A 15,317-nucleotide genomic window follows, 5' to 3' on the forward strand; every position below is an offset into this window, starting at 1 on the left:
AGACTAGCTGGTCAAGATTATTACTACTTCTTGGATGGCTATTCAGGTTACAATCAAATTGCAGTAGATCCTCAGGACCAAGAGAAAACAACATTTACTTGCCCTTCTGGCGTGTTTGCCTACAGGAGGATGCCTTTTGGTCTGTGTAATGCTCCTGCAACCTTTCAGAGATGCATGCTATCCATCTTCTCTGATATGGTGGAGAAATTCCTAGAAGTCTTCATGGATGACTTCTCAGTATATGTAGACTCATTCAGCTCCTGTCTTGACCACCTAGCACTTGTCCTGAAAAGGTGCCAAGAGACTAACCTGGTTTTAAACTGGGAGAAATGTCACTTTATGGTGACTGAGGAAATTGTCCTTGGGCACAAAATTTCAAGCAGGGAAATAGAGGTGGATAAGGCAAAGGTAGAGGTAATTGAAAAATTACCACCACCTGCCAATGTTAAGGCAATCAGAAGCTTTCTGGGGCATGCAGGATTCTACAGAAGGTTTATAAAGGATTTTTCGAAAATTGCAAAACCTTTGAGCAACCTGCTAGCTACTGACACACCATTTGTGTTTGACACACAGTGTCTGCAGGCATTTGAGACCCTGAAAGCCAAGCTGGTCACAGCACCAGTCATCTCTGCACCAGACTGGACATTGCCATTTGAACTAATGTGTGATGCCAGTGACCATGCCATTGGTGCAGTGTTGGGACAGAGGCATAACAAGCTTCTGCACGTCATTTATTATGCCAGCCGTGTTCTAAATGATGCACAGAAGAATTACACAACTACAGAAAAAGAGTTACTTGCAGTGGTCTATGCCATTGACAAGTTTAGATCCTATCTAGTGGGATCCAAAGTGATCGTGGACACTGACCATGCTGCTCTTAAATACTTACTCACAAAGCAGGATTCAAAACCCAGGCTTATAAGATGGGTGTTGCTTCTGCAAGAGTTTGATATAGAAATAAGAGACAGAAAAGAGACAGAGAACCAGGTAGCTGATCATCTGTCCCGAATAGAACCAGTAGCTGGGGCGTCCCTCCCTTCTACTGAGATTTCTGAGACTTTCCCAGATGAGCAACTCTTTGCTATCCAGGAAGCTCCATGGTTTGCAGATATTGCAAATTATAAAGCTGTGAGGTTCATACCACAGGAGTACAGCAGAGTGCAAAGAAAGAAATTAATTTCAGATACCAAGTACTACCTATGGGATAAGCCATATCTCTTTAAGAGATGTGCAGACGGAATGATCCGCAGATGTGTACCCAGAGAAGAAGCACAGAGGATCCTGTGGCATTGCCATGGATCACAGTATGGGGGACATTTTGGAAGTGAGCGAACAGCCACTAAAGTCCTCCAATTTGGCTTCTACTGGCCTACTCTCTATAGAGATGCCCGAGAGTTTGTGCGTAACTGTGACAGTTGCCAAAGAGCTGGTAACTTGCCTCACGGATATGCCATGCCTCAACAAGGGATATTAGAGATTGAATTGTTTGATGTATGGGGGATTGACTTCATGGGTCCATTCCCGCCATCATACTCAAATACTTACATTCTGGTGGCAGTGGACTATGTATCTAAGTGGGTAGAAGCAATTGCTACACCCACTAATGATACCAAGACCATGCTGAAATTCCTCCAGAAACACATCTTCAGCAGGTTTGGTGTTCCCAGAGTACTAATCAGTGACGGGGCACTCATTTCTGCAATAAATAGCTATACTCTGCTATGGTCCGATATGGAATTAGCCACAAAGTGGCAACTCCGTATCATCCACAGACAAATGGGCAAGCTGAAGTCTCTAACAGAGAGCTAAAAAGAATCCTAGAACGGACTGTGATAGCCCGAAGAAAGGATTGGGCAAGGAGTTTGGATGATGCTCTGTGGGCATACAGAACAGCATTCAAGACTCCTATAGGAACCTCTCCATACCAACTGGTGTATGGGAAGGCCTGTCATCTGCCTGTGGAACTAGAACATAAAGCCTACTGGGCAACCAGGTTCCTAAACATGGATGCTCAATTAGCTGGTGAAAAAAGATTGCTCCAGCTAAATGAGCTAGAGGAGTTCAGACTCAATGCCTTTGAAAATGCAAAAATTTATAAGGAAAAGGCAAAGAAGTGGCATGACAAGAAGTTGTCATCCAGAGTCTTTGAGCCAGGACAAAAAGTTCTGCTCTTCAACTCTAGGCTCAGATTGTTCCCAGGAAAGCTTAAATCCCGGTGGAGGGGTCCGTATGTGATTACAGGAGTGTCACCATATGGATATGTTGAGCTCCAGGATACTGACTCTGACAAGAAGTTCATTGTTAATGGACAGAGGATCAAACATTATCTTGAAAGTAATTTTGAGCAAGAATGCTCAAAACTGAGACTTGAGTGATTCTCAGTGAAGGTCCAGCCAAAGACAGTAAAGAAGCGCTTGCTGGGAGGCAACCCAGTCATTAGCAGGTTATATGTTTTGTTTCTACAAGGGCAATTATCAAAATTGAAGGAATTCACAGAGTTACAGAAGGATTCAGTGCAAGAAGCAGAGAAAAAGAGCTTACTGGCGAAAAAACGCCAGTAAGGGATACTTTGGGCATTAAACGCCAGAATGGGCACCATTCTGGGCGTTTAATGCCAGGTGTGAAGCATCCTGGGCGTTTAACAAAACACCCAGTGACAAAGGGGATTCTGGCATTTAACGCCAGCCAGGGTACCTGGCTGGGCGTTAAACGCCCACAATGGCCAACAAATGGGCGTTAAACGCCAGAATGGATACCATTCTGGGCGTTTAACGCCAGAAAGGTGGGGACCAGAGATTTTGCTTTCTGATTAAAATTTTTTCAAACTTTCCTTTTCTGATCCATAATTTTCTACATAAACACATTTCAAACTTTCATCATTCACCTTCAAATTTTCAAAAATTGAAATCAATCTTCAAATCTCTCTCAAATCCATCCCAAATCTTCTTCAAAAACTCAAATTTCTCTCAAATTCTCTCCATATCTTCTCAAATCTCCTTCAAAATTTTCGAAATCTCTTCCCCCCTTATAAATACACGTTCGGCCTCCCTATTTCCCCACACCATTCGAATTTGCTCTTCTCCTCTCTCCCCTCTTTCCTCTCTTTTGCTTGAGGACAAGCAAACCTCTAAGTTTGGTGTGCTTTTCCGTAATCACTAAGCCAAGATTTATCAAGATCATGGCTCCTAAAGGAAAACAAACCAATTTAAGAGGAAAGAAAGAGAATAATCCAAAGAATCTTTGGAATCAAGAGAAGTTCTTAACCAAAGAACATGAAGACCATTATCACAAAATAATGGGTCTGAGGTCAGTGATCCCGGAAGTCAAATTCGATCTGAAAGAAGATGAATATCCGGGGATCCAAGAGCAAATTCGAAACAAAGGATGGGAAGTTCTAACCAATCCTGAAATAAAGGTTGGAAGAAATATGGTTCAGGAATTCTACTCAAATCTGTGGCTGACAGATAAGCAGAGAATGACTGGAACTGCTTTCCATACTTACAGAACCATGGTCAGAGGGAAAGTTATTTACTTCCATCTGGACAAAATAAGAGAGATCTTCAAATTGCCTCAACTGCAAGATGTTCCTGAATCCTTTAATAGGAGAATGGTGAGAGCAGATAAAGGGTTGGATCAAGTTCTAGAGGACATATGCCTCCCTGGACCTAAGTGGATAACCAATTCAAAAGGTGTCCTAAACCAACTCAAGAGGGGAGACCTCAAACCAATTGCAAGAAGTTGGCTAGACTTTATTGGGCGTTCCATATTGCCCACTAGCAACCGTTCTGAGGTCACTATCAAGAGAGCAGTGATGATTCATTGCATTATGCTTGAAAAAGAAGTGGAGGTTCATCATCTGATTGCTTGTGAGATCTACACAATTGCAAATAAGAATTCCACTGAAGCCAAACTGGCTTACCCAAGCTTGATCTCCTTGCTCTGTAAAGAGGCTGGGGTAAAGATGGGAGTAGATGAATTCATACCCATTGAACATCCAATCACCAAGAAGTCAATGGAAGGACAAATGCAAGACAACTCTATCAAAAAGAGGGCGCAGGAGTTCCTCCCTGAATTTCCTGAAATTGGCTACTGGGCCAGCCTAGAAGCATCTATCACCAAGTTGCAAGAAACTATGGAGCAACTTAAGGAAGAACAGCAGAACCAGAACTGCATGCTTTGCAAATTGCTGAAGGAACAAGAGAAGCAAGGGCGTGAACTTCAAGAATTGAAACGCCAAAAATTCTCCCCTCAATTTGAGGGAGCATCTACTTCTCAAAATCAAGGTTGTTGAGTCCTAACTCTGTGAAAACCTCTATCATTAGGAGCCTATTTAAATTTTTGTTTTCTACTTTTTACTAGTCTCATTTTATATCTATTTTTGAGTCTTGTTCTTAATTCATAATTAATAAAATTTAAAATTCATGTCTTAAAGCTATGAATGTCCTATGAATCCATCACCTCTCTTAAATGAAAAGTGCTCTAATCACAAAAGAACAAGAAGTACAAGATTTCGAATTCATCTTTGAAACTAGTTGAATTAGTTTGATGTGGTGACGATACTTTTTGTTTTCTGAATGAATGCTTGAACAGTGCATATGTCTTTTGAATTTGTTGTTTTAAGAATGTTAAAATTGTTGGCTCTTGAAAGAATGAGGAAAAAGAGAACTGTTATTGAGGATCTGAAAAATCATCAAATTGATTCTTGAAGCAAGAAAAAGCAGTGATTCAAAAAAAAAACGAAAAAAAAAGAGAAAAGAAATAGAAGAAAAAGAAAGAAATAAAGTTGTGATCCAAGGCAAAAAGAGTGTGCTTAAGAACCCTGGATACCTCTAATTGGGGACTCTAGCAAAGCTGGGTCACAATCTGAAAAGGTTCACCCAAGTATGTGTCTGTGGCATGTATGTATCCGGTGGTAATACTGGAAGACAGAGTGCTTTGGGCCACAGCCAAGACTCATACAATAGCTATGTTCAAGAATCATCATACTTAACTAGGAGAATCAATAACACTATCTGAGTTCTGAGTTCCTATAGATGCCAATCATTCTGAACTTCAAAGGATAAAGTGAGATGCCAAAACTGTTCGGAAGCAAAAAGCTACTAGTCCCGCTCATCTAATTGGAGCTAAGTTTCCTTGATATTTTGGAGTCTATAGTATAATTTCTTCTTTTTATCCTATTTTGATTTTCAGTTGCTTGGGGACAAGCAACAATTTAAGTTTGGTGTTGTGATGAGCGGATAATTTATACGCTTTTTGGCATTGTTTTTAGTATGTTTTTAGTATATTTTGGTTAGTTTTTAGTATACTTTTGTAGTTTTTAGGTAAAATTCACTTTTCTGGACTTTACTATGAGTTTGTGTGTTTTTCTGTGATTTCAGGTATTTTCTGGTTGAAATTGAGGGTCCTGAGCAAAAATCTGATTTAGAGGCTGAAAAGGACTGCAGATGCTGTTGGATTCTGACCTCCCTGCACTCGAAGTGGATTTTCTGGAGCTACAGAAGCCCAATTGGCGCGCTCTCAACGGCGTTGGAAAGTAGATATCCTGGGCTTTCCAGCAATATATAATAGTCCATACTTTGCCCGAGATTTGATGGCCTAAACCGGCGTTGCAAATCAGCTTCAGAATTCCCAGCGTTTAACGCTGGAACTGGCATAAAAATTGGAGTTAAACGCCCAAACTGGCATAAAAGCTGGCGTTTAACTCCAGAAAAAGTCTCTACACATGAAAGCTTCAATGCTCAGCCCAAGCACACACTAAGTGGACCCAGAAGTGGATTTTTACGTCATTTACTCATTTCTGTATACCCTAGGTTACTAGTTCACTATTAATAGGATCTTTTGACATTGTATCTGTACCTCATGACACTTTACACGTTTCTCATTGTATCTTCTACAGCATGAGTCTCTAAACCCCATGGTTGGGGGTGAGGACCTCTGGTGTGTCTTGATAGATTAATGCAATTACTACTATTTTTCATTCAATCATGCTTGCGTCCATTCTAAGATATCACTTGTTCTTAAACCTGATGAATGTGGTGATCCGTGACACTCATCATCATTCTCAACTATGAACGTGTGCCTGACAACCACCTCCGTTCTACCTTAGATTGAGTAGATATCTCTTGGATTCCTTAATCAGAATCTTCGTGGTATAAGCTAGAATTGATGGCGGTATTCAAGAGAATCCGGAAGGTCTCAACCTTGTCTGTGGTATTCTGAGTAGGATTCAATGATTGAATGACTGTGATGAGCTTCAAACTCCTGAAGGCTGGGCGTTAGTGACAGACGCAAAAGAATCACTGGATTCTATTCCGACCTGATTGAGAACCGACAGATGGATAGCCGTGCCGTGACAGGGTGCGTTGAACATTTCCACTGAGAGGATGGGAGGTAGCCACTGACAACGGTGAAACCCTTGCATATAGCTTGCCATGGAAGGAGCCTTGCATGCTTGAAGAAGAAGACAGTAGGAAAGCAGAGATTCAGAAGATAGAGCATCTCCAAAACCTCAACCTGTTCTCCATTACTGCAAAACAAGTACTTATTTCATGTTCTTCTACTTTTTACGATCAATCCTGATAATTATTGATATCCTGACTAAGAGTTACAAGATAACCGTAGCTTGCTTCAAGCCAACAATCTCCGTGGGATCGACCCTTACTCACGTAAGGTATTACTTGGACGACCCAGTGCACTTGCTGGTTAGTTGTGCGGAATTGCAAAAGTGTGATTGCAATTTCGTGCACCAATCACTCTGAAGCTTACTACTCATTTCACAAACAAACGCATAGAATCAATACTCAAATAATCAATTAATTTAACAAACACAAATACCAAAAAGTTAGTCAAACATTTCATCATTCCATCTCGAAATACACAAGTAAAGGTGGAAGCTGAATTTACCTCATGGTTGAAGCTAGGGTTTTGTGGGATCAAGAGCTAAAACTGCGAACAAAAGGAAATGGAAAACAGAACAGTCAGTATTACAAAGAATAAGTAATCCAAATTAAAATCCAGATCCAAAAATGAATATTTCTGAAGCGGGTGAATTCTCTGGTGCTGAAGGAAGTTAATTTCCGAGGGTGCTGAAATCAATGTGGAGTTATGTAAAATTATTCTTTTGTCCTTATTTTAATTTCGTTCGTAAAAGCTTCGTCATACTCCTTCCAACGGCACCAGAGAATTCACCATTGTAGCATTTGTGTGGAGAAAGAAAGACAGAACAAACCTGGCAGAGGCAGAATCGCAGAGGAAGACTAGGGTTTCTGAATATATATGGACTTTTTTGGGTTTTGTTTGGGCCGGTTACACTTTTTTTTTTGTCGTCGCCCGTTAAGACACGCTTTGTTTTTCGCCTTTTTTATTTTTCATCAACTTTTAAGCTCTACTGGGTAAAAAAAATCAAAACAAAACAAAAACCTATTTTATTTTTTTTCAAATATTAAAAAAATAGTTAAATTACCAAAAAATTTGTATAAAAAAAAGAATTGCCAAAAAAACAAAGTTATATCTAATTCCAAAAAAAATTAAATCAATTATTTACATAGAGAAAGCAATATATATACTAATTCTGGAATTTAGATTTAGATCTGAATTTTCATTTGAGATACTCTTTGTTAAGTAGTCAGTCTTTTAGTTAATAATGAATAAGGAGTATCCTTGCCTTACTTAATTTGTATATTTAAGCTTCTCTTTATATATTGTGTGTATATATTATATATTATTTTTGAGATTTTTATATTATATGTATCTCTACTTAATACTTAAATCTGTAAAAAAAAGTATTCATTGAGATGCAGTCCTTATAAATTTGAAGTAATTTTTGCGTAATCATCCATTTGTTTTAATAAATTTTTATTAAGTAAGAAAGTGAAAAGAAGAGAAAAAAATAAATGGTAGATAGAGTTAGTAGAAAATGAAATTAATTTACACCATAAATACATTATATGAACCAATTTACACATAAGGCTTGTAGTTTGGGCTTTTGGAATTTGTAGTTTATTATTTATGATTTAAGTTTAGAATTATGGTTAAGGTTTGAGAGATGTTGTAAACCCCGCTAAAATCGGTAAATAATTAGTTAATAAATTGAATTTTAAATAGAAATATTAGAAATGCAAAACTAATATCAAAATAGGATAGAGCTCGTCGAAAGGAGAATTTTGATATAAATTTCGAAAAATTTGGCCCAAAGTTGGACTGAATGGGTCGAACCGGTTGAAACGGACCCAAACTGGACCCGTGGATCCAACCGGACCCATAATATAAAAGAAGCATCAGCTTCTTCTTCCTCATTTCATTCACCACACAGCAAAACAAATTAGGAAAGAAGGAAGACTCCTAAACCCTTACCAACCCTTTGATCCACCATAACTTCCTCGTTTGATCTCCGATCGCCACACCGTTTGCGGCCACGCGTCCAGCGCGTCGAGCTCTACCTTTCTATTGGATCAATTTCATTGGTAAGCTTCACTTTTGATTCAGAATCTCTATTCCCCTTTCTTTAGATATTTTTTCACTACATGAAAATTAAATTAGTTTTTATGAAGTTTTATTTAATTGATACATAATTAAACAATTTGAAGCAACAATGAGGAGACACTGCAGTTAGCCTACTCAATCAAATAAATTAGTAAATTACAATTACCAAAAAAAAACCCAGAAAAAATGATAATTGTATCCCTCAGAGGCTCAGAATAACATATATGGATCAAGAATGGGGCTCATGATTCAGAGCTTTATTCTTTTGTTTGGTCAACAAAGTATTGTAATATCTGAAGACTCAAACATCAACTGCGATTTAATCATGTAATAGTCAAATCACTCGTAGTTTAAGCTTGAGTTTCCTGACTTCATTTGTATATCCTATACTACAAAGACCATCAATAACAGCTCTCTGAGTAGCCCTTAAGATCCGAAACCCAGAATTTAGACACAAAACCATGATCTTGGAGGCACAAAGGAACCTTCTAGCCCTACAAAGATTGCGCACTATGATGGTATACGTGAAAGAGTCTTTAACTTCCATTGATTCGAACCATTTCATTGCATGATCAATATGACCTGCTTTACCCAATCCATGAAGAATATAGTTATGCGCAACCAAATTGTAACCAAACCCCAGTGAGTTCATATAAATCAAATGCTATTTTGCACCTAAAAAGTTGCCTGCCTTGCACAATCTATTAATTATAATCGTGTGTGTATATTGATCGCATTCCAGACCTTCTTTCTCTATCTCGCCAAGTAACTTCATGGCATCATCTAATCTTCCTTGTCTGCAGTAAAGATTTATCAATGTATTATAAGACACTAAATCTAGTTGAATACCACTATGCTGCATCAGCCTGACGATTTCATCTGCTTCTTCAATCCGCCCGATCTTTATCAGCGCAGCAATCACTGTGCAGTATGCATAGCCATCGAAAGTGTACCCTTTACTCCTCATCTCATGCAAGATCTCTAATGCTTCGTCAAACTGCCTACTTTGGAAGCAACACTTCATAACTGTTGTGTAGGTAATACAGTTAGGTTCATAACCTGCTTCCTTAAACTCCCTAAGAATCCTCCTAGCTGTCCCCGTTCGTCGAGCCTTGCTTAGTCCATTAATAAGTGTGTTGTATGTCAACACCTCAGGAATGAATCTGTGCCGTTGCAAGTTCCTGAACAACATAATAGCATTGTTAACATATCCATTCTTACACAGCCCATTAATCATGATGTTATATGTAGCCGAACAAGGATGCAGCTCACTAAGCACCATCTCCATAAAAATACGATTTGCCTCATCTGGTTTCCCAAGCTTGAACAAACAATTAATCAAAATGTTATAGCTCCAAGCATCAGGGTGTATACCTGCTCGAAGCATTTCGTCGAACAGGTCCAAGCCACTTGACAACAAGCATTTCTTGGCAGCCCCAGAAATTAAAGAATTGTAAGAAATAACATCAGGGGGTTGATGTGCGGAAAACGATCCGACACAAAACTCACCGACAAGTGTACCGGGTCGCATCAAGTAATAATAACTCAAATGAGTGAGATCGATCCCACAGGGATTGAAGGATTGAGCAATTTTACTTTAGTGGTTGATTTAGTCAAGCGAATCAAGTATTGGTTGAGTGTTTATAATTGACAGAAGCTAAATTTCATGAAATGTAAAGGAAAAAGGGAGAATTGCTGTAAACTAAAGAGCAAAGAAAGTAAAGAGACTGAATCTTAAAGTGCAAGTAATATAAAGTGCAGGAACTTAGATTGCAAGAAATTTAAATGGCTGAAGCTTAAAGTGCAAGAAATGTAAATTGCTTGAATTGTAAAAGGGATTGGGAATTAGGATTGCAGAATTTAAACAAGAACAAGTAGATTGCATTAAACATAAAAGAGAAAATTGGCTTGCAGTGAAGTAAATCTTGATAGAAAAGTAAAATGCCTTGAAGAATTTAAAAACAGGAAAGCAGTGCTTAATTTGCAGCAAATTAAAAGTGGTTGAAGATCTCAGGAGTGGAAGAGACTAGATAACAAGTCTAGATCTCAAATCCTTCCTTGATCCAACAAGAACAGTTGCAAATGAAATAAAGAAAAGTAAATTGCAGAAAGAGTAGAAGAAGAAGCAATGAACAGAAAGTAAAATTCAATTATGCAGAAGAAAAATAAACAAGAGATCTCAAGGTGAGATTGAAACAGAAGTTCTTCAATTCTTCACCCAAGATCCAAGGCAATGAAAGTAAAGAGTGCTCAGGCAAGAACAAGGAAGAAGAGAGATCAATTCTCCTTCCCAATTCTCTAAGATCTAAGTTCAAAAGTGGAAGCTCAAAAATAAAAATGAAAGCTAAAAGGAAAAATTCAAAGTAAAGTCTAGAGGTTCCAAAATTAAAAGAAAAAAAAGAGGGGTCCCTCATTACATCAAACTAGCTCCTATTTATACACTTTCTATTCTTGGATTTTGGGATTTGGATGGGCTTTTGATTTGGTGAAGAAATGAATTAAGTTGGATTTTTAATTGAATTTCAGCCCAAGTTGAGATGTGCTCCCAGGAGGATGCTCAGCTCACAAGTTGAGCTGAGCATTGAGGCCTTGTGTGTATTTGCCTTGTACCGTGCCAAGCATCAGGGGAATGCTCAGCTCACTAGTTGAGCTGAGCATTGGTGCCTTGGTGCCAATTTGGTGCGCGTCTTGTGCTGTTGGCCCGTGTCTTGGTGCGTGCTCCACTCCCCTTGCCGTGCCGAGATGTTCTTGTGTGATGCACCAAGTATAATGCTCTGCTCACTAAGTGAGCTGAGCATTGGCTCTTCCAAGGGAAGGTCCTTGGTTCGAAACCCATGGGAAGCATGCGCCGAAGCTTTTCCTTGGTTTTCTTGTGGTGCCTTGCTCCTTGCTTCTTCAAGGTGTTGAGTTCGAACCTTGGGGAATGCATTTGGCCATTTTTGGCTTATTTTTCCTTGTGAATAGCGCCTCCCTCCTCCCCCTTGGTCATGGGTTCAAGTCTTGGGGCATGCACTTGCAACTTATTTTCTTTGAATTATTCCTTCAATGCTTTCGACAATGCTCACTTGGTGAGCTGAGCATTATTTTTCTTTTCCTTGTTTCTTGGCTTCCTATTGTGCTCAGCTCACAAAGTGAGCAGAGCATTGTGCCTTGGTCCCATGGGAGTGAGTGTAGCGCTCACTTAGTGAGCATTGTACTCTTGGAGTGAGCTTCAAGGTTTCATGCGCCACACTTCCTCCTTTCTTTGCCACACTTTTTCTTCCTTGAGCCACACTTTTTAGGCCACGCTTTCTTCTTTTCTTCTTTTCTTCACCTACAATTAATCAAAACAACCAATCAAAGTATCACCAAATTCACAAGGTTTATAAATCATTAAAACTCAATTAAATTTAGCCTAAACCTCATGATTTAGCATCAATTATATGGTGGTTGTTTGATTCAAAGAAGTTATGCATTTCCATTCCAAATCACTTACTTAGAATGCAAGAAAGTGCATAAAACCTAATGACAACAAAGAAAATGACTAGTGAAACTAGGTTAAGATGACTTGTCATCAGGGGTATCCCTGCCTCCTTCATTCGATTGAGAACAGAATAGCCTGTGTCGACGCAATCCAAACGACAATACGCATCTATTAGAGTGTTGTATGTGACCACATCAGGGAGCACGCCCAATCTTACGCCGTCGATTACCACAGCTTCAGCTTTCACTACTTGCTTGGCTTTGCACATTGATGCTATGCAAATGTTCAATACCTTAGTTGATAACCTCGCAACCATAATTCACCAGCACCCAAAAAGGGGCATCATTTTATCATAATAAGCTTCCCATTTGCAATACAAGAATTGAGAGACCAAGATTTCATCCACAAAAGCGACAAACACGGATTCGTGTACACTGGAAAATTTACATCTGCAGTGCAGAAGTGATATGATAAAATAGATCAATGAAAAAAGAAATTAAACAAAGTGAACTCGTTACACTAATATGTTAGCACATCAAAGTCATCAATATTCAATAATCCGAGAAAAGAGAGAGGCAAGGAATTTGATTGAAGACAACAATACGCTACCTGCATGACTACGGGGACAGCGACGACGGAGTCAGAAGTGGCTTTTCAATTGCCACTCGACAACAGGTTGAATATTTTGATTATTTTCCTTTTCGGCTTTTTTCCGGTTTAATTTCAACCGGACCGATTCTAAGCCTAATTCACCAGATCCCGGCTACACTGCGTCTTGTAGAACAAGGTTTTAAAAATTAGACCAGTCATTAAGCCGTTCTTATTATTATTTATTAATTTATTAGTTTAACCGGTTTAATTATTGTATAATTAGAATAAAACACACACACTAATTTTTTAAAATATATTTTACCTTTTTAAAATATAATGCATGTACCGTGTAGACTTTATTATTATTATTATTGTTATCCACTAATTGATATCAAATTAAATGGGTCACTATTAATGTGTGTATCAATTATCTCCTAATAAAATTATTGCACTTGAATGAGAATTAGAACTATATCAATTAATATAATTAGAATGATTAAAAATATCGATGATTTATAAGTAGTTTAATAACGCATTAAATATTAATTTGATATAATTATAATGACGATATTTTCTTAAATTAATATAATCATGCATTATTCATGAGCTAATTGTAATATAATTAAAATTAATTTATTTGAGAAAAAAATTCATATATAATTTTCAGAAATTATAATAATTTTTTATTTATATATACGTATATATTAATTTTGTTAAATAATTATATATATATATATATAATTATATACATATACATAAATAAAAAATATATGAATTATATTTTGTTAAACTCTATGTTATCAGCAATTAAAAATATTTAAATCACATGTATTAGTTTTTTTGTTATAATTATTTCGTTTTATATATATGATTATTTTTTATTCTACAATCGTGTAATAATATTTTTTATAATATTTTGCTATATATGAAGTAGCTTTATATTACTATAATTATATCAAATTTAATTATGACTGTAAATAAATAAAATAGGAAATAATCAAAACTAATTTTTTTATAGTCAAAATTTACTGTAAATATAAAAAATAAAATCGCTAATGATTAAAAATTTGAGTAGAAAATAAAAATCCATAAGCTAAATTCAATTTGTTAACTAATTAATTTTATGTCCATATAATATTATTATTATTATATATTGATTAAAACTGTGAATACATACTAATAAAATTATTACATACAAATGAAAATTAGAACTATATCAATTATATTAATTATATAAATTTAAAATTATTATTATTATTATTATTATTATTATTATTATTATTATTATTATTAAGTAATGATGATAATTAATGTGATAATGAATATTACCTATAAAACATCTAAAATTAAATAATATTTAAGTATAATTATGTGAAAATTATAATTCAAAAATTACTGTATATGAAGTCACGTGAATTATTATTATAATTGATATAATAATTGCTATAATTGCTACATATTCTCAATCTTATTGGTTGTATCAATTTAACTATATCAATTATATTCAAATTAGTAGTCAGTTATTTTTATGAAAATTCTTGCTATAATTAGGTTATACTTATGAGATTATCTTGTATTAATCGTTATAATTAATTTAATAAAGATATTTATTAAGTATATATGTTATCTATATTAATTATATGCCAATATTTATAAGAATTAGTTAAAAAAAGTGATATATATATATAATATTATTGTTATATAAAAATTAGATTTAAATAATATATTAAATATTAATTTGATATAATTATAATAAAAATATTTTTCTAAAATAATATAATCATACATTATTCATGAGCTAATTATAATACAATTAAATGTATAATATTATTCTATATTATTTATTTACCGTCCTGATTTGATTTGATTGTTTTCTAGTTTATTTACTTACATAAATGATTAAAATATATAACATAACTATCGTAATTATTATAATTTTATGATATAATTATAATTAACATATTTTATCATAATTAAATATTGATTTGATATAATTATAATAAAAAAAGTTTCTTAAAATAATATAATCATACATTATTTATGAGCTAATTATAATACAATAAAGATATTATTATATCATAATGTCTACTTACTATATTAATATAATATTAAAAGATACATGTTTCATTATTTTTTATAGATAAAATTGGTTTTTATTGGCAACTAAATTGTGTTTAGGTCAACGAAAACTATATGTTTAGGTAGAGATTTTTTGTCAAATATAATGAAAATACAAATAAAGAAATAAAGGATAAAAATAAACTTAAATAATATATCTGGTACCACTTCATTTTATTAATTATTAAATTATTTAAAAATAGTACATCTACGAAAAATACTCATAATATATAAATTGAAGCAATAATTTAAAATTTTCTAATTATAATTTAATCAAATATTAATATTAAAACTAAATTACTTAAACAATATTGAATCTATTCTAGTTCTTAGTCACGTATAATATAGAGTCATTCTCGTAACGATAACCAACTGAAATAACATCGTAAATATCAACATTTAGAATTCGTGAAAATTCAAACCATCCTCTTGTTAAATAAGCTTCATCATCTGCTATCCATACAATGTGGCAAGGTATAGAATTGCCATACCGAGAAACCAAACTAACCCTTATTCCTCTCAATGGCATTGCATGCATGCAAAAGAAAGCCAGTAATTTCTGAAAAAAATCACAATATGTTATAAAATTATTCTAATAATGAACAACTTAAAATAAGAAAATTTAAATATATTACCAATCATTGAAATTGCATATCCGAGTTTG

The sequence above is a fragment of the Arachis hypogaea genome, chromosome 2 (genome assembly GCF_003086295.3).
Source record: "Arachis hypogaea cultivar Tifrunner chromosome 2, arahy.Tifrunner.gnm2.J5K5, whole genome shotgun sequence".
NCBI classification, from domain to species: Eukaryota; Viridiplantae; Streptophyta; class Magnoliopsida; order Fabales; family Fabaceae; genus Arachis; species Arachis hypogaea.